Raw genomic sequence first — 19,990 nt, forward strand, 5'->3', positions numbered from 1 at the left:
TAATTTAGGGTGAGAGGGGTTATTTGTTATTCTTGTAAACTTGTAATCTTGTTTTCTAAGAGAAAGTAAAAGAATAGCAGTTATAACTAATTCTTGTGTTTTTCTTCTTCCTTGTTCTTTATTCATCCCTTGTTTTATACTTTGCTCTTGGCATTGAATTCACAACAAATTGGTGCGGTGAGCGTGGAGAAGATGCCTTCATCAAAGTATGAGATTGAAAAATTCACCAGAGTGAATGATTTCGGTATGTGGCGCTTGAAGATGAAAGCCCTACTGGTTCAGTAGGGTTGCTTGGAAGCGTTGAAGGGAGAGGCAGCCATGAATGTTGCATTAACGGCAACAGAGAAGACGACTATGATGAAGAAAGCACACATCTAGTTCATATAAATGAACTGTATTTGATTGTGATGGTATCGCGTGCATAGAGTCGTGATGGTTGAGTCATATTGCATACATTAATATGATGTGGACTGTGTACACTGGAGGTGTTTTATATTGTGATGATATTTGTGTATAATGAGAATTATTAGCGTTGTGGTTTCTTAGTGAATACTACTCCTTAGCATGTGACTTATACCATTTAATTATTTGAATGATTTCTAATCCCTTTCTCTGTTGTTATGTCTGTGCTCCTTGCGAAGTACAGATGATCAGGTACATGAGTAGTTCCTAGATGCTTGTGTTGCTATTTGGTCGAGTCGTAGAAGTCGTTATAATATGTAACACTATAGGGACGGGAATTGATTATGCTTCATTTTAATTTGATATTTTATGTATCATACTTAATTTTAACTGAAATTCTGGTATGACAGACTCAAAATGTCACTCACGATGTCAAGACATTTGATTTTTTTATCAGCTTAGAAAAGGCAGAACAATCCCCAATATTTGATTACCCCTAAGAAGAAGGAGTCCATGAGTACTGGGATCATGTTAGTTCAGTCAACATAACCAAATTGTAAACTTCATTGGTTCTGTAATTGAACAAGCTATCAAACCTGAACCTGATGTTATACAAGATGTTACAACATCCAAGACTGAACAGACAATACAATACAAAAGATAAATAACAGAGTGAATTGTTAATCCAGTTCGGTTTAACTACCTACTCTGGGGGCTACCAAGTCAGGAAGAAGATTTCACTATCAGTAGTACTATTTTATGTAAACAACCTCTGGTTTACAAATAAACAACCTCTGGTTTACCTAGTCACTGCCCAATGCAACCTTTATCTTAGAACTCCATCTAAGACAATAGAACCTCTGCTCACTCCCTAGTGATACCTAACTGTTACAACCCTGTAACCGCTATTTAAACAATTAACAAGAAAAACTAACTTGATCTTGCTTCATAGCTTCAATCAAGAACATAATACTTAACTCTTACCTACAGGTTTCGAGTGAGAAAAATAACTTCTCTTACCTACAGGCTTTGAGAAGGACATGGTAGCCATCCCAAAGCCTGGGTGGTCTACCTATACAAACCCTAATGAGTACATCTTTTCTATACACGGTTTTTCTCTTAAACTAGGTTACAAAGGTTTCTTTTCATAACCTATTCCCAATTGGACTTGGGCTTACAAATCGCAACACTACTAGCTGTTACAAATCAGCAGATATCTTCTGCTAAAAGAAAGGTCTTCAATCACAAGTTTCCTAATTTATCTCCTAAATTAGAAACTGCTGAATATTCAATATTCTGACTTGATTTTATTGACCTTTAAATATGCGCCACATAGGATTATATAATATTCCATAGAATATTTTGTATCTGTTGAGTATCAGACTGAATCTTCATGTTCCAGTTCTGCAGGCGCGATGTCATGAGTTGATGTCATGACATGCCATATGACATCTTGCTTGTACTTGTTTTGTTCAGTTATATTTGCAAGACTTATACATTCTATTACATTTTGCCGCTATTATATTTTAGCCAAACATAAATGCCAATCAACCAATAAAAACAGCAACATTAACATTGGACCACAATGAGGTGAAATTGTTATGTTAAGGCCTGAGTACTATGAATTAGTTTAAATTTCGTATTCCACTGCATGTTTTTATAACAAGATGTTATATGAAAATATTTTTATGTCGTGAGGTTTAATGGATGTGACATCTTGCTTTACTCTTTTTCTATTAAGTTTATAAATATTTGTATAAATAAATAATGGGAAAAGTAAGGTATTACAGCTTGCACCACTTATCATAATTCTTTGCATCAAGAATTGGAGGTTTGTAGGGATTCGTTCATATATTGATGTCATCATGCACTAGATCAAGGAACCAATCTCTCGACGTCAAAGATTGGAGAAAAAAAACACAACTACACAAACTTTTTTATGAGAGAGAAAGAGAGAGAGAAGAATCTTACTAAATTAACTCAAAAAGAATATATAGTCCTTGATTAAATGAGAGAGAGAGAGCACTTTATATATATATATATATATATATATATATATATATATATATATATATATATATATATATATATATATATATATATATATATATATATATCATTTAATATAATAAAGCAAAAGGAGTATTTTGGCAAGTTTGCCATTTGTCAAAAAATAGAGCCCTTACTATATTTATGTTTCCTATTTATAGAAATGTTTCTATTATTATCACTATTATTAATGTATAATTAATTAATATTTTGATTATTATTTTTAAGTTGTTTAAGTTTAATTCACATTCAATATGGTTTCTCTGTAAATGTTTTCCACGATCAAAATACAAGAAACGGTTCACCTTTCAATATATTTTTTTTCATAACTTATCATTTGCCTTTCTATTAACCAATCAAAACTATCCTCTTCTTCTTATACATTAAAAGCTACATGGAGATTACTTTCACCTTTCCCTTCAACCAATCACCACTAACCTTCTGAGATTTCATATTTGTTATTGTTTCCAACACAAACCGGTTGAATTTTTTTGTTTTATCAAAACAACTTTGTCTTCCCCAAGTTCTCCCATCTTTAGTGTCTATTAACTATCCATGGCAATTATAAATATGCTCATTTCATCTTCGCATAACCGGTTCTCCATAGCATTTATAAATCTGTTTCATGGTTGTGTTGTACTGTTATTTACTAAAATTAGTGTTAATGTTTTCATGGTTTCATTGATAGTAATGTTCGTGTTTTCATCTTTTGTCAATATTTTCTTGGTTTAAATGTTCTGCTATCAATGTATTTACTTGCTTCGACTTCATAGCTCTCCAAGAAATATTATTTGAATTTTACATTAGTTTGTACCTGAGATATGTTGGTTCTCCTGTGTTAGGCAATCAATGCATCAACATAGAAGTAAGACCATTTTATCGAGCTTCAGACTTCAGTGATCTGTTTTATCTATCAGGTGGTGGAACACCTATACTCTAACTATTCCATTTCTAAAATTTTACTTTGAAATCCAATTGATAATGAAATGGTTATTGCTTATTGCAGATGTTTACTGTGTTTATTTTATTTCAATGGTTGTTGATTATAGTTTACAAATGGATTTTATTCATCCAAAGTGAGGGGCAAACTGTTGGTTTTTTAATATATTAGCAAACTGGTTTTATAAATTGATGTTTGTTGAAAATAAGTTTAAGGTAAATGGTTTGTTTTATATCATCTATTCAAAGGTGGATTTTGAAAATTAATTATTGGATCCATGGAGCGAGCTACAGGTGAGATGATGTTGAATTGTGTGCTTAGCATACCTCGGAAATTCATATTCCATTTAAAAACCTGAGATTGTGTGCTTAGCAGAGTTCATGATTATTTGGGGTTCTTATACCATTGTTCTAGGTAATTAATCCTTTTATTGTTATCATCACTAGATACAACTATAGGTTTGAAATAGATTGTTTGGTCTGATTTCAAATTTTCATTCTATTCATGTACTCTGTTATGACGTAATTCTAAACTCTTCAGCTACTCGGTTGATGCAGATTATGCCTGAGCGGGAACGACAGATTGAGATGGAACTATGGTGACTTAATACTCATAAAGATTTCACTCATGTTCATTCTTAAGGGCAGATCTTTTTGAATCTCTACTATTTTTTTTAATTTGTTGTTGCTCATAATGATGTGAGGCTATAAAAATATTATTGTTTATTTCACCTTTTGAGTTACAATCATTCTCAAACTATGATGTCAAACAAATATTCGTGTGATAAAAGTTATAGATCAATATAAATTGTTAGTTGGTCGAGTGACAGTTGACGCTAAATTTGTTAAGAATAACCATGATTCAATCTCTACAACTGCTATCGAGAAGGTTTTGGAATAACTTTAATGTCAAAACTGATTTCAAATGAAATACCAACTTCATTGAAAGAAAATTTTGAATTGTTTTCACAAATATATTATCATGTGCTTAGTTCATGCTTTCATATCATATATATTCCTTTAAGTATAGGTGAACAACTAACCCTGAGTTTGTTAATATATATCGGGAAAACAATTTTGAAAATGTGAAAGAGATTTGTGCAGACTGCAGTCACTAAGTGCCTATATAGAATCATACATCTTGAATGGTATATGCTTAGAAAATGTTCCTTATGATATAATGTAAACCAGCTATCTTATAGGATTTTTTTAATTATTAATTATTTATTGGTTAATGGCAATAATTTTTTCATTCCTTTTTCACAGGAATTGATGTGGGAGAAGGCATTTAATTTTCCATCGTCAAAATTGAAGTCATGATTAATTTTACATAGAAAAATGTTCGGTCAAAAAAAAAATTTACATAGAAAAATGTAAAATATATTGATATATTTTGTATCTACTTATTCCTCTATTTCACGCATATTGTGCGACATTTTATTCAACTTAAATTTTTTTTTATTGTACTAAAAACTTTTTAGGATACATAACTAATACTACATTTCGGTTAATGCATCTCAAATGTGTGATAATTGTTGTATGTTTTATTTTATTTTTTATATTAAAACATTCCATGGTGTTTGATATAGTATCATTAAAATATTTATTTATTTTAATAAATACCTATTTTTATTTAAGAGGCAAAATAATTATCTTCTAATGTCAAAATTATTCTTTTTTTCTCTGTCTCACAATTTTTAGTTATTTATTTATCTAATACAATTAAATTTATATAATTATTCTTTATTTTATAATTAAAAAATTTATTTGAAATTTATATATACGTTTAAATATATTGTATAATATTTAAATCATGAATCATAAAATCATAAAATATAATAAAATATAATAAAGTTAAATGAGTATTTTGGCAAGTTTGTCATTTGTCACAATATTAGAGTCCTTACTATTTTCAAAAATATTATTAATAGAAATATTGCTATATTTATCTTTATTTTTATATTTAATTAATTTTGTTTAAATTGTAATTATAAGACTATGTACAATGGTTACATTATTCAACACCCTACTTTTTCACTTTTTATCTTCCACATCATCTTCTCTCTCTTCCACCTAATAATTCAACACCTATTCAATTTTTTTTCACTACAATGGTTTTGTTTAATAAAATTCAACACCCTACCCCACATCATATTCTTATTTTCTTTTAAAGTTTTGTTTTTATGATTATATATTAATATCTATTATCAATTAAAATTAAATTAAAATAATTAATATTTAAACTTTTTTTTTAAATTTTATAATTTATTTATTTTTTCTAATTTTCTATTCTTAATTTTTTTTCTTGCAAGTAATAAATAAGAGATGTAAAAATAGTTATTTTTTAAAAAAATAAAATTATAAAAAAACTTAAAAATGCAATAAATACACTAAACACACAACACACTAAAAAAGAAACACACAAAAAATGAAACACACAAAATTTAATTAGTACAATAGACTCGGCTCACAAACAAGGATAATTAGTAAAATTTTGGGTGTTAAAAGGGTTATTGTTGGGATCCATTTCACTACAAGGATGTTTAGAGCTACAAACAATGATTTTTTTAAGGCTAAATAGAAAAAAAATTGAGAGAAAAAAGTGAATTTTTTTTTATGAGTCCAAATCAAATGAACCAAGTCTCTATTTATAGAGGAAAAAAAATAATGAATTTTGATAAAAATAAAAATAAATAAAAAATTTATTTACTATGAAATAATTAATTTTAAATGATTAAAAGAAAATAAAATCTAAATAATCACAACAACCAATAAAATTGTGTAAAGTGTTGCATGTGGCCCCACTTTTTTCTCATTCAACATGTTGAATCTTTTCAACACCAATTAATCCACATCACATTAAACACCTCATTCAACAAACCATTGTAGACATTCAACTATTGAATAATTTTTTCAACACCCCATTGTAAATGGTCTAATTATAAGTATGTATTTAAGGGAAGAAATTATATTGTTTTTAACTATGAAATTTACTATTATAATAACGTATGATACTCACAAAAAATCATAACATTTATAATAAATCTATTAATTGATTGTTGAAATAAACCAATTCATGCCCTTATCGCTTTTATTTTAATCACGCATGACTCACCCTCTTCAATTCAGATTCATTCATCTGCATTTCTTTAGTGGGCTAAGCAACATAATTTCTCAAGGGAGTCGTAAAGTTTTTTTGCCTCATAATTGCAATTCTTATTATTAAACCCTTAATAATAAATGGAGTAATTCATCTGAAATCTTATCACTTTGATAAGAAAAGTTTTATTGTCCAATATAATTCTTTTATTATTTTTTTATCATAATTAATGTTGTCGTTTAATTTTTTATTTGAAGTTCTATTGATGAAATAAATATTTTTAATATAATTTATTTATTAATAAAATGATTAATTTATTTAATTAAATATTAAATATTTTTTGTTTTTGTTTTATCGCAAGGACCCAATAGAAGTAGGTTTTAGTTGTAGGTAGTAATAATTAATCGTCTTTTTTAATTAGTTGTAACTAAATTTAAGTGATAATAATTTATTTTATAGGCAATTGTAGGTAATTATTAGTTGTATCAATAAGACTTAATGTATTTTGTAGAGTTTCAAAAAAATATGATTGGGAATATGTAGTTTTAGGTGATAATAATTAGTCGTCTTTTTTAATATTTGCAATTATTACTATTTTTAAGATATAATTCATCTATTGTTTTTTTAAGACACAATCAAATTGATCTCTTATTTATTTTTTTATTCATAATTAAATATTATTAAAATATTCACTATCAAATAAATCTAGGGAATAATAATTAAAAATGAAATAAAAATTTATGTAGTAAATTAATAATTTAATTACAAATTGAATCATTATAATAGTACGAGTTCCAAATAAAAAACAATAACTTTTTCAAATTAAATAGAAAAATTTCTAGAACTTTTGCTTTTAAAAAATTAATGCTTTTATTTTTACCACAAATTCATAATTGTTTAATTAAATTCTAAAATGATAGAAAAACTTAAAATCATTTAAAATTGTATCAATCCACTTACATAGATAATAAACTCAACTAATCTAGGGTTCTAAAAAAAAAATTTTAAAAAAATTATTATTTTGACAAACTAATTTTAAATTACTCAAAACTTTTTTATTTGACATTTTAAATCTTATAAATTATTTCAAACATAGAATAATAAAACTAAATTGTTTTCCAAAAACTAAATCTCTTCAAATCATAACATACTATAAATATTTAAACTTTTAATTTCTATAATTTCTTTGATTGTATTCTAATCTTTATCATTTTAATCACAAAAATTTATAAATATATATGTTTTCTAAATTAAAATTGATTTCATATAGATTGTTTGTCAGAAATAAAGGTCATCTTTAAAATTAAATTTTATTTATTTATTTCATATCGAGCAACTTTAAAATAGATTTTCGTTTTAATTTCTTAATTGATATAATATATTTTAAGACTAAATATTTTTTTGGTAACCTAAAAAAAATTAACAAATTCTATTCGATTTAAATTAGCATCATAATTTAAAAATTAAAATTTTTTTATAGTTAAATAAATTAAAATTTTAAGTAATAAAGATATTTTTATAAATGTAATATAGTTTATTATTGATAAAAACTTTTTTGCCTACAACTAATAACAAATAAAAATTATAATGTTAATTTAACTTCATTTATAAATTATAAATAATTATAAAATATTTTTTTAGTATAAGAAATTTTAACCCGTGCCTCGCACGGGTAGAGACACTAGTAACTTTTAATATGAGAGATGAGAGGAAGAAATAATAGTCCTTAATTAAATTCGATAAATGTGATCAATATTTAATTATATCTTCCTCTCTCTTACATTTTCTCTTTCTTAATTAATTAAGATGTCTTTCTTCTTCCAAATAATAAATTTACGTTCACAAATTTTTTAATTTAATTTCATCAGTTTTGATTATTTTTCCTTTAAAATTCCGCTATAGAAATATCAAAATAAGAAATTAAACTAATAGAAAATTATCATTTGAAAAATAGCTTATTTATTAAACTTTTTTACATATTATTTTAATATTATAACTCGCATAGTTTAATATGTTAAAAGACACCGAAATATATGTTGTTTATATTTTTTTTTATTTTTTTAATTTAAATTAAGTGACAAAGCTAAATTGTTAGCTCCATACGCTCACAGTGGTATTTGGTGTTGTATAGAGATGGTTTTTGTTATGTTGTCTTAGCATTACTCTTCTCAATATACATTCTTATAGTTTAAATAATGATTGTTCTAGTATATTAAAATTTACTAGTTTTTATCAAAATTAAAAATAATATCATATATTAACGAGAATCAAGTTTTAAAGATTAACTTCATTACATATTATTTTTATTTATTATATTAATTTTTAATTTTATGTAGCAGAATTTTAAAGAAAAGCGAATATAAAAATTATAGAAATTTTATTCAAAAAATTTGAGGCTTTTTATCTTTGAATGAATCACAAAATATGAAGTAAGAAAGTGAATTTATTATTTGGAGTAAAAAAGAGATAGTATTCAAATACCACAACTTAGTATTCAGCTACCACACTATGGTATTTAACTACCAAAAGAAATTTAAATTATAAGTTTCACAATAAAAATAAATGATTTAGAGAGTGTTAAAATGTGAGTGTACATGTCAATCCTCTAAAATAATTTAATGAATCTCACATTGTAATACTATAGGTTTATCTCTTGGAGTCGTCTTGCTGTTGATAGAGGAATTTTTTTTGTCAAATTTTTATGTATAGGCTTACATCAGGGTTAATTGAATTTTTTTTCTCTAGAACAAATTAACCTAACATAATAACATATATTTACAAAAATTAACCAAAATTATTTTTTAAATAAATTTTTGTTAATATTTTAAAAAGGATTGAGATCTTCTTCAACACTTCCATTCAGCTAGTTCCTACCTCAGCCAATCATCTAAATTTTTCTCATTTTCAACAAAAATATCTTTCTTATTTATTTATTTTTTATTAGTTCTGAGCCACTAGAATTGGAGCAGGAGGGATGACTATTGAGAAAGTGCAACAGACGATTTATTTCCTTTTAAAAGGGTCAATTTAAAGACTTCTTGATATTTCCGGTAAATTGAACAAAATAATATAATTTTATATTTTTTTTATTCATGCTTCATCTTATCACACTAAAATACAAACAAGAACGTTATTCTCACACTCATATTGTATATCTAATATTTACACTAAATACTGTTCATTGTATTTATACGATACATAGTATTTTATATATATATATATATATATATATATATATATATATATATATATATATATATATATATATATATATATATATATATATATATATAAAGTGACATGAACAATGATAGTATATAAACAATGTTCATGAATATGCATCAACAATGACTTTTAGTGGTAAATCAAAGTTGATAAATAAAATATAAAAAATTAGTTAATTAAATGATGAAGTTTGTTAATAAACGTTCAAATATAAAAAATAATTTAATAGTAAAAAATTGGCTAATAAAAAGTAAAAAAAATAGTTAATGAAGTGATGAACTTAGTTAATAAACGTCCATATATTAAAAATAATTTTTAATGGTAAAATAAAATTAATTGATGAAAAGTAAAATATTAGTTAATAAAGTTATAAAATTAATTAATAAAGACGTAATATTAAAAATATTTTTTAGTATTGAAATAAATTTAATTAATAAAATATAAAATGTTAGATAATAAAATTATAAGGTTGGTTAACCATATAATTTTATTTCGATATTTCTTAATTAAAAAAAATAACAAAATAACTTTATATTTTTTATTAAGAAAGTATTTATTATTATAATATTTTATTGTTCACAATATTGATGAAAAGAAAAAGTAGATAACTTTGGTGTTCAAATATTGATGAAAAGAAAAAGTATATAACTTTGTTGTAAAAATAACATTTTTCAAATACAATTCTTTTTGTCCAACCCAACAAATATATATATATATATATATATATATATATATATATATATATATATATATATATATATATATATATATATATATATATATATATATATATATATATATATATATATATATATATATATATATATATATATATATATATATATATATATTACATTTCCATATGCATAGAGAATGATTATCATGAAATAAGATTTCGCGTGCATAAAACATAATCTCATCTTTTGTCCTTTAGCCAATGCCTTAATATCAAATCAATGACAAAAACAAGTTCATTTAATTGGTTATAGCCTATTATGGATGAAAATACTTTGGCAATATTCGGAAAAAAAAAATCATATTTAGGAGTATTATCGATATGTCATTCTTCTTTATTGCAAGGGAACACTACCACATGATCAATTAAAAAAATCTACTAGATTTGCCAATTTACAATAGAACAAGAACTCTTGGACCACTATGTCTTTGAACATACGTAAACATTATAGTAGTACCTTGAATATTTTGTCTAGAGATGTGGCACAATGGGATAAATTAGAGAGAAAATATATTACATTTGTCCACTAAACTCCAAAGGAAACTTGAAGAGAGAAGCTTAGGGCTCAAGAATCCTATGCCTATGACTTGCTCCTCTATATCCAAACCTCACATCACTTTTCTCGCTTTTCATTTTAATTACAGACAATTATTATGGTCAATAGTGTCCTTTGTAGTTTGAAGTCACCATGCTAAATTTGTCTTTTAGCAGCACCCCTACGAAAGCGCTTTTAGGAAAAAGCGCTGGCATAGGTTTCGCTAAAAACAAAATAAAAAAACACGCAAAAAAGCGCTCTTAAGGGGGGGGTGGTTATGAAAGCGCTTTCAAAAAGCGCTGGTAAAGGCATGGGTACGAAAGCGCTTCTCAAAAGCGCTCTTATAGGAGGGTTATGAAAGCGCTTTCAAAAGCGCTGCTATAGGGGGTGGTGTACAAGAGCGCTTTTACGCTAAAAAGCGCTGGTATAGCCGTGGGTACTAAGGCGCTTTTCAAAAGCGCTTTCATAGCTGTTTCATAATTAAAATTTTTAAAATCAAAATTATTCTAATGCGTTTCATAATCCCTAATCCTCTTTCTCTGCCATCGCTGCCCAGAAACTGCAAACTCAACCTGAAAACCTCAAAAATCCATCGCTGAAGAAGACGAAGACGAAGAACTTAACCTCAAAACCTTACCTCATCCTCAAAACCGCAGCACTTAACCTCCATAAAAAGACCCTCCACAACCCACGCCCAGAAGACGAAGACGAAGAAGAATTCGAGAACGCTGAAGAAGTTAAGCTGAAGAAGAATCGCTGAAGAAGAGAAGACGAAGGAGGTACACGATTTAAAGGTTCTTCCATTTTCAAGTTGTCTTCATTTACGATTGTATCACTGTGTAACCTGTATGCTCTAATTCTGATTTAATGAAACTTTGGGTTATTTAGGGATTGACTGGGATTAGGGTTTATAGTTCTTGAATGATTGTTGCGGTATTTCTGTTTTTGACATTTGAAAGATTGAACATTGTTGAGAGAAATCACGAGTGAGAATCCATGATGAGAGAAAGCAATCGAGAGAGATGGTCTTTGCAAATTGTTGTTATTCATATTGATGTTCATATTGATGTTGAACACTAATTGTTGTTCATATTGATGTTCATATTGATGTTGAACACTAATTGTTGTTATTTATATTGATGTTCATATCGAGAATCCATGATGAGAGAAAGCAATCGAGAGAAATCGAGTGAGAATCCATTTGAAAGATTTGAAAGATTGAACATTGTAGAATTGTGTTGATATTCATATTGATGTTGAACACTAATTGTGTTTTTGTTTAGCTTACTTAACAATAAAACCATGATTTACTATTGTTGTTGTGGCTGCCCGGATACGAATAGCATGATAAAACCATGAGTTAATTCTTGTTTTGCCCACTTTTGAACTTAATTGGAATATACCATGAACTTGTTGGTTTTTGGACTACCTGTAGTTTCGGAGTATGACCTCATTTTTATGTATACTCACATTAATGCACTACTTATGCTCAATAAATACACATGTAAAAATGCTTGTCTATCCATGTCATTTTATACTCTTCAATTAAGTTTTTTATTTTATATTTTTCAAGAATATCTTTGCTAGATAGGGTTTCTTGTGAAGAGTGAAAGTTTGATCGTTTTCAAGAATCTTACACTGTGTGGGTCTAGAAGTTGCTTACTACTATACAGGTAATTAATTGTTCTCTCTCGCCAAAGTAATATGATGCGTTTTATTGCTTCGGATTCTAAATTGTTTTAATATTGTTTTAATAGATAGATATAAGAGAGGTTTATGTTATAATATATTTGTGGTAGACTAGAGAGGTTGCATGTTAAATCTAATAGTTCTGTAACATAATTTTTCCCTACTAGCCTGTGGCTTATTTTCTCTGATTCCAGACTAAAAGCAAAACAAAACACTAACAATTGAACTGCCATGTCCCTTTGTGTCATTCTCATTGGTGTAGTGTAATACTCATTATTCCGACATGTGGAATATTCTCTGATTTTTAAGTGATGAACTTACTAACTTTGTAACTTTTAGATTATATTAAGTAATACTCATTATTCCGATCAAACTTTGCAGTATAATATTATAGTACTCTAGGATGGTTACTAACTTTGTTCATACTGTTGCCAATATTTGAAGTATAATATTGTTGATGTTACTGATTTAGTTTGTTTGACATGAGTTAGTTACACGTGAAACTTTCTGCATATATATCATACTTTACATGATTTAGTTTGTTTGACAGGAACTATAATGATGTATATATAATTTTGGATATTATAATGGTATTATATTAGTATATATATATATATATATTGTCCTACATATGGTTGAAAATATATCGTCGAAAATATATTACAGGTCGAAAATATTACAGGTTCAAAATATATTACAGGTCAAAAATATTACAGGTCGAACTGGGAAGCTTAAATTACAGGTTGCACTTTAAAATACCTCATTTAGCAACGACAGCGCTTCTAAAAAACGCTCTTAAAGGGGCACCTACTAAAGCGCTTTATTACTAAAACCGCTGCCTAAGTTAAAAAAACATAAAAAAAAAACGCAACCTACGAAAGCGCTTTTGGAAAAGCGCTCTTATAGGGGGGCTACCAGAGCGCTTTTCTGGAAAAAGCGCTCTTATAGGGGGGCTACCAGAGTGCTTTTCTGGAAAAAGCGCTCTTATAGGGGGGGCTACCAGAGCGCTTTTCTGGAAAAAGTGCTCTTATAGGGGTGGCTACTAGAGCGCTTTCAAAAACGCTTTCGTTACCTACGGCAGCGCAGGCTTTGGCAGCGCTATAAAGCGCTTTAGTAGCCTAAAATAAGCGCTTTTAAAGCCCTTCCGCGTTGTAGTAAGTGAACTGAAAATCATTCAATATTTTAACAACAACCGACATGACACCTATATGTAGAAGTAATTTTGAGTCCCTAAGACACACTGGTATAGTGACCAAGCCAATATCCCGAAAAACGCAAATAAAAAACAAAGATATACTAAGTATGGTTTATATTAAACCATTTGTGATATTATTAGGAATGATATATTATTGATATAATATTAAATATAATTAATTTAATTTAATAATATTAAATATATTTTAAGTAGTGTAAGTCCAATCTCAATCAGAGTTATATATAAATAGTCATAGTCTGTATCATTATTTGTACAGTTCAATTCAATAATATAATCTTTTTTTTATTTATCTTTATTCTTTCCTCACTAAAAGTGTCTCACGTACTATCAAAATAGTATTCAGAGCTTCCAATTATTGTTCTTGAAAAATTCACGTCAGAGATCATATTTCCAGGGAACGTGAATCAATCGCTGCAAAGATGAACAGTACTAACGACATTTCGAATCGCTTCCACTGCTTGACGAAAAGAATTGGATTCGATGGAGTAAACAAATACAATCTTTGTTTGGCTTTCATGAAACCATAGAAGTGGTTACCGACGGCGTTCCTGCGCTGGCTGCAAATACATCTGACGCACAGAAAATAACTCACAACGAAGCCAAGAAGAAGGATTGCACGACTGCGTATTGCATTCAAACAACGGTTGATACTGCGAATTTCGATAGAATCTCATGTTGAATCGGTGAATGAGGCATGAGATATTCTTGTCAAATATTATGAAGTAGGTGAGAAAGTCAAGGTTGTCAAGTTGCAGACTTTGCATCGACAATATGAATTGTTGTCAATGGGAGAAGACGAAAAGGTTGTAGAGTATATGTCGAAGATGCAGAAACTCGTCCATATCATGAAGGGTGTGGTGAAACTCTAACTGATAAGATGATAGTTGAGAAGGTAATGCGTACGTTGACCTCTCACTTTGATCACGTTATCGTAGCTATTCAAGAATCCAATCAACTTGAAACCCTAAAATTGGAAGATTTGGTAGGTTCATTGGAAGCGCGTGAGATTAGGATTCTCGAAAGGAAAGGAGTTTAAGATTCGATACAAGCTTTGCAGGCTCACTCATGGAAAAAGAATGGTGGCTCCAAAAAATTTAAAGTAAAATTCGACAAGACTTAGGGCAAGAAGCCTTGGTCGAACCCTCACAAGCAACAGACCGAAGATAGAACTTATGAATCCTCGAAAAGAGGAGGAGGAAACATTTGAAAGGACAAAGAAGATAAGAAAGATGTGTAATGCTATCATTGTGAGAAGTGGGGTCACTTGTCTAAACATTGTTGGTACAAGAAAGATAATGGATCGACAAAAGGCAAGGACGAAGGAGCGAACCTTGCACGCTAAGATTCAGATGATTCTGAAGGTATGGTGGTTATGGCTGCAGTTGCGGATAACCATGTCGAATCCAAGATCTAGTTCCTTGATTCAGGCTGCTCGAATCACATGACTGGTCAAAAGCTGTGGTTGGCATATTTCAACGAATCGAAGAAGAGCAAGGTAAAACTTGTTGCTAATAGTTTGTTGCATGCAGAAGGTACTGGAAACATAGTTTTTCAAATGAGTAATAAAGGGAATGCTATGACCAAAGATGTGCTATATGTACCTGGTATGAAGTGTAACCTGCTAAGTGTTGGACAACTAGTCGAAAAAGGTTTCTCAATTTTCATGAAAGATGGAGTTTTAAAATTTTTTAACACCTAGAACAATTTGGTCTTGAAATATCCTTTATCAGAGAACAGGATGTTTAAGATCATGATCAGTTCTGCTGAAGTAGAATATCTAAAAATTGTTGTCGACCACAAGGATAGGTTATTTTGGCATTTGAGGTTTGGACATTTGAAATTTGGATCACTCAATCAACTATTACTCAAGATATGGTTACTAGTATTCCAAGTCTTGATATGCCTGACAAATTCTGTGAAGGTTGTTAAGTCGGAAAGCAATCCAAAAATTCTTTTTCTTCGACTATGCCAATGAGATCATCATGCATACTCGAAGTGGTATACTTAGATGTATGTGGTCCATTCGAAGAACATACCCTTGGTGGAAATAGATATTTTGTTTCATTTGTCGATGATTTTAGTCAAAAGTTATGGCTCTATGTAATCAAGAGAAAGGACAAAGTATTTGACATCTTTAAGGGATTCAAGATACTTGTCGAAAACTAGAGTGAGAAGAAGATTAAAGTTCTGCGAACAAATGGAGGTGGCAAATACACATCCAAGATGTTCGAAGAATTCTGTGTCGAACATGGTGTTGATCATGAGCTAATTACTCCTTATACTCCTCAACATAGTGGGATTGTCGAAATAAGGAACAAAACTATATTGGATACAGCGAGATGCATGTTGAAGCAGAAGAATCTGCCAAAGTCCTTATGGGGTGAAGTTGTTTCGACTGCAGTTTTTATCTTGAACTAGTGCCCTACCAAGAAGTTGAAGAATAAGGTTCTTTAAGAAGTGTAGAGTGTCAAATGACCATCAGTGAGTCATCTGAAGGTTATTGGTTCTGTGTGTTACAAGCATGTTCCGGATGCAAGAAGAAGGAAGCTTGATGACAAGAGTCAACCTATGATTCTGGTAGAATATCATCAGAGTGGTGCATACAGGCTATTCAATCCAATTAAGGCGAACATTATGTTGGGTCGAGATATTATGGTTGATGAAAATTATTCCTGGGATAGGCATTCGAGTAATTCAATTAACAAGCCATTGATGAGCTCTGACTTTGATGAAGAAATTGCTGAAATCAAAGTTGATGTAATTGTCGAAACTCCAATCGAAGTCAAAGCAGTTTCCAACATTTCCGACACAATCAAAGTCGAAGAGGGTGTGGCTGATAGAAGCCAAAGAACTCAAAGAACTCGAATTCTTCCAACAAGACTTCAAGACTATGAAGTGGTTGGTGATGATGAAGTCACATCAAATGGAGAGTTAGTTCATTTTGCTTTACTTGCAGGTGCTGAACCAATCAACTATAGCGAGGCTTTAAAGATTCAAATGTGGAAGTTAGCTATGGTCGAAGAGTTACAGGTAATCGAAAGAAACAACACATGATAGTTAGTCGAATTTCCAGCACAGAAAAAAAACTATCGACGTAAAGTGGGTGTTCAAACTGAAACATAATGTTGATGGGTCGATGGCAAGACATAAATCAAGATTAGTAGCTCGAGGATTTCTTCAAAGAGCAGGGCTCGACTACTCTAAAGTATTTGCTCTTGTAGCAATATTAAAGACTTTTCGACTAGTGGTGCTTCAGACAAAGAGGTATATGTCACAGATTTTCCTGTTTTTGTGATTCAGAAGGAAGAGAGTAAAGTAAATAAGTTGTACAAAACACTCTATGGTCTCAAGCAGACACCTAGGGCATGGAACAAGAAGATCGAGTCATACATAGTCGAATTAGGATTTGTAAAATTCAAATCTGAGTATGGTGTCTATGCTCGGGTTGTGGCACAAAATATAACAATCATCTGCTTATATATCGATGACTTGTTGGTAACTGGAAATAGCTTGGAGAACTTGTCGAAGATCAAAGAGCTGATGATGAAGGAATTTGAAATTTCGAATCTGGGAAAATTATATTATTTCCTAGGCATGGAATTTCAAATGTCGAAGAAAGGTATGGTGCTGCATCAAAGGAAGTATATAAAAGAGATACTCAAGAGATTCATAATGGATGATTCGAATCCTGCATCCTCACGTGTCGAAACAAACTTGAAGTTGGAGAAGCATGGAGAGGAAGACAAATTCGATGTAACTTTGTTCAAGAAAATTATTGGATCTCTAAGATATGTGTGCAACAGTCGACCTGATATAGATTTCATAGTCGGATTAGTGAGCAGATACATGAGTGAACCAAGAGTGTCACACATGAAGGCTGCAAGAAAAATTCTAAGATACCTAAAAGTATTGATAGACTATGGAATTATATTTCGACGAGACTCTGAAGGCAAAGAAGCAACAATTACTTTCTTTTCAAATGCTGATTGGTGTGGAGATAAGTAAGATCGAAGAAGAACAATTGGACATTTCTTTCAAGTATTTGGTGCCTCAATTGCATGGTATTCGAAGAAACAACATGTGGTGGCATTATCATCGTGTGAAGTTGAATATATAGCAGGATCTTATGTTGCATGTCAAACAATTTGGATCAGATTAGTACTTGAAGAAATTGAGGTCGATGTGACGAAGCCTCTTGTATTGCAAATCGATAACAAGTTAGCCATAAATCTGGGGAAGAATCCAAATCTGCATGGAAGGAGTAAGCATATTAAAGCTAGATTTCACTTCTTGAGGGAGAAGGTAAATCAAGGTGAACTTGAAGTTAAGCATTGCTTAAGTGAAGCACATTTGACCAACATTTTCACCAAAGGAGTGAAGATCGGCAGATTCCTAAATTTGAGAAAGAAATTAGGAATAGTTCAGATTGACTATTTTTAGAGTTGTTCGACAACATGGATTATAAGGGGGGTGTTAAGATATTATTGAAATTGATATATTATTGATATAATATCAATATAATCTAATCTTATAATATTAAATATAATTCAAGTTGTGTAAGTCCAACACTACTAGAAATACTATGTTTTTCTGCGGATTTTCTGTCCCTAGCTAAAACCTTCGTGGGTAATATTTTCGGCAGGAAGTTCCGCATTTAATTCCGCAGGTAAATTTGCAGAAAATAGTCCACAAGTAAATCCGCATGAAACAATCCGCAGATAAATTCACAGCAAATTTAAATCCGCATGTAATTTCCATCTCAAATTAAAAAACAAATTATAAAATTTTCAAAACATTATTAATTACATATTAAAATAACCATAATATAATAATAAAATTATAATTTAAAATGTTTTGAATTTAAATAAGACGAACAATAAGTTACTATAAAATCTACTACAAAGTTAATAACAAGTACTTACATAGTCACATTACTAAAAATGACTCAAAAAACAAAGCTATTACTAATCATTTGTCAACCAAGTTAAAATTATAAAACAGTCTAAATTACAACCAAGTTAAAACGAAAAAAGGTGCAATGATGCATTTAAAGCATGGACTTGACTTCTCAAAACATCAACCTCTTGAGAGTCACTTGAAAGACCTGAGAGTTTCCTTGATAATGAAATCAAAGTCTTGGAAATGGTTCCAAAATTTGAGGGTTTCATTGTGCTATGCTAAAAGTGTAAAAAATTACAGACACAAAACAAAAAAGATATCCTCCATTATATGAGATTATATGAGATGTTTATAAATTATTTTTAATTAATAGAAACAACTAATACATAAACACATAATAGTACTAGACAATGCATGGGTACTCAAGTATGCCACTGATAGTGAGTAAGTGATGTTTACTGTATATCTTAATTTTACGGACAAAGGTACAAAAAAAATATATATATAATGAATAATTTGTTATACTTTTATTCTTAGTAATAAACACATTAAATTAAACAATACACCTTTGGTTCTTTAGGGTGTATATTTATTCCTTGTTTTAAACATATCTAAAAAAATCATTCAAATTTCTCCATTTTTAGAGACAGGCCTGAGGATACAATAACCATTCAATCAATGGCTGAGTAGTATTTCTTGCTACTTCTTTACTTTTCTGGTAAAAAAAAAGCTCAAAATTTCTAAAGAAAACAAAAGTAGAAAGGTCACACACTTTTACTTGTCTATGATCTTTGGAAAACTCCGGATGAATCCATATGCTTCTTTAGATCTAAGTCAAGGTACTCAAAAACAAGATACAATCGCTTCTCGCTTTTCACAACATCCTGCAACCTGCCGTCCACATAACCATCAACCATAACTCAGTAAGCAAATAGTTAAAGAAGTAGAATAACATTAGGACACCAATGTATGAACTATGAACTAAATGAAACAACATATCCAACAAGACTTAAATCAACAACACGTTTTCTAGTGCCACCCAATCCTAATTTTAACAGTATAAATGGAATTAGACTATCACATTGGCCACAAGACAAGGACAGAATCATGAAGAGCACAACTCACACGATAATGTAGGTAGCATTGCAGCAGCACATATATGCAGCACTGAGGTGACCATGATAATACAAATACGTGTTC

This window comes from Vicia villosa, linkage group LG4 (genome assembly GCF_029867415.1).
Source record: "Vicia villosa cultivar HV-30 ecotype Madison, WI linkage group LG4, Vvil1.0, whole genome shotgun sequence".
Classification (NCBI taxonomy): domain Eukaryota; kingdom Viridiplantae; phylum Streptophyta; class Magnoliopsida; order Fabales; family Fabaceae; genus Vicia; species Vicia villosa.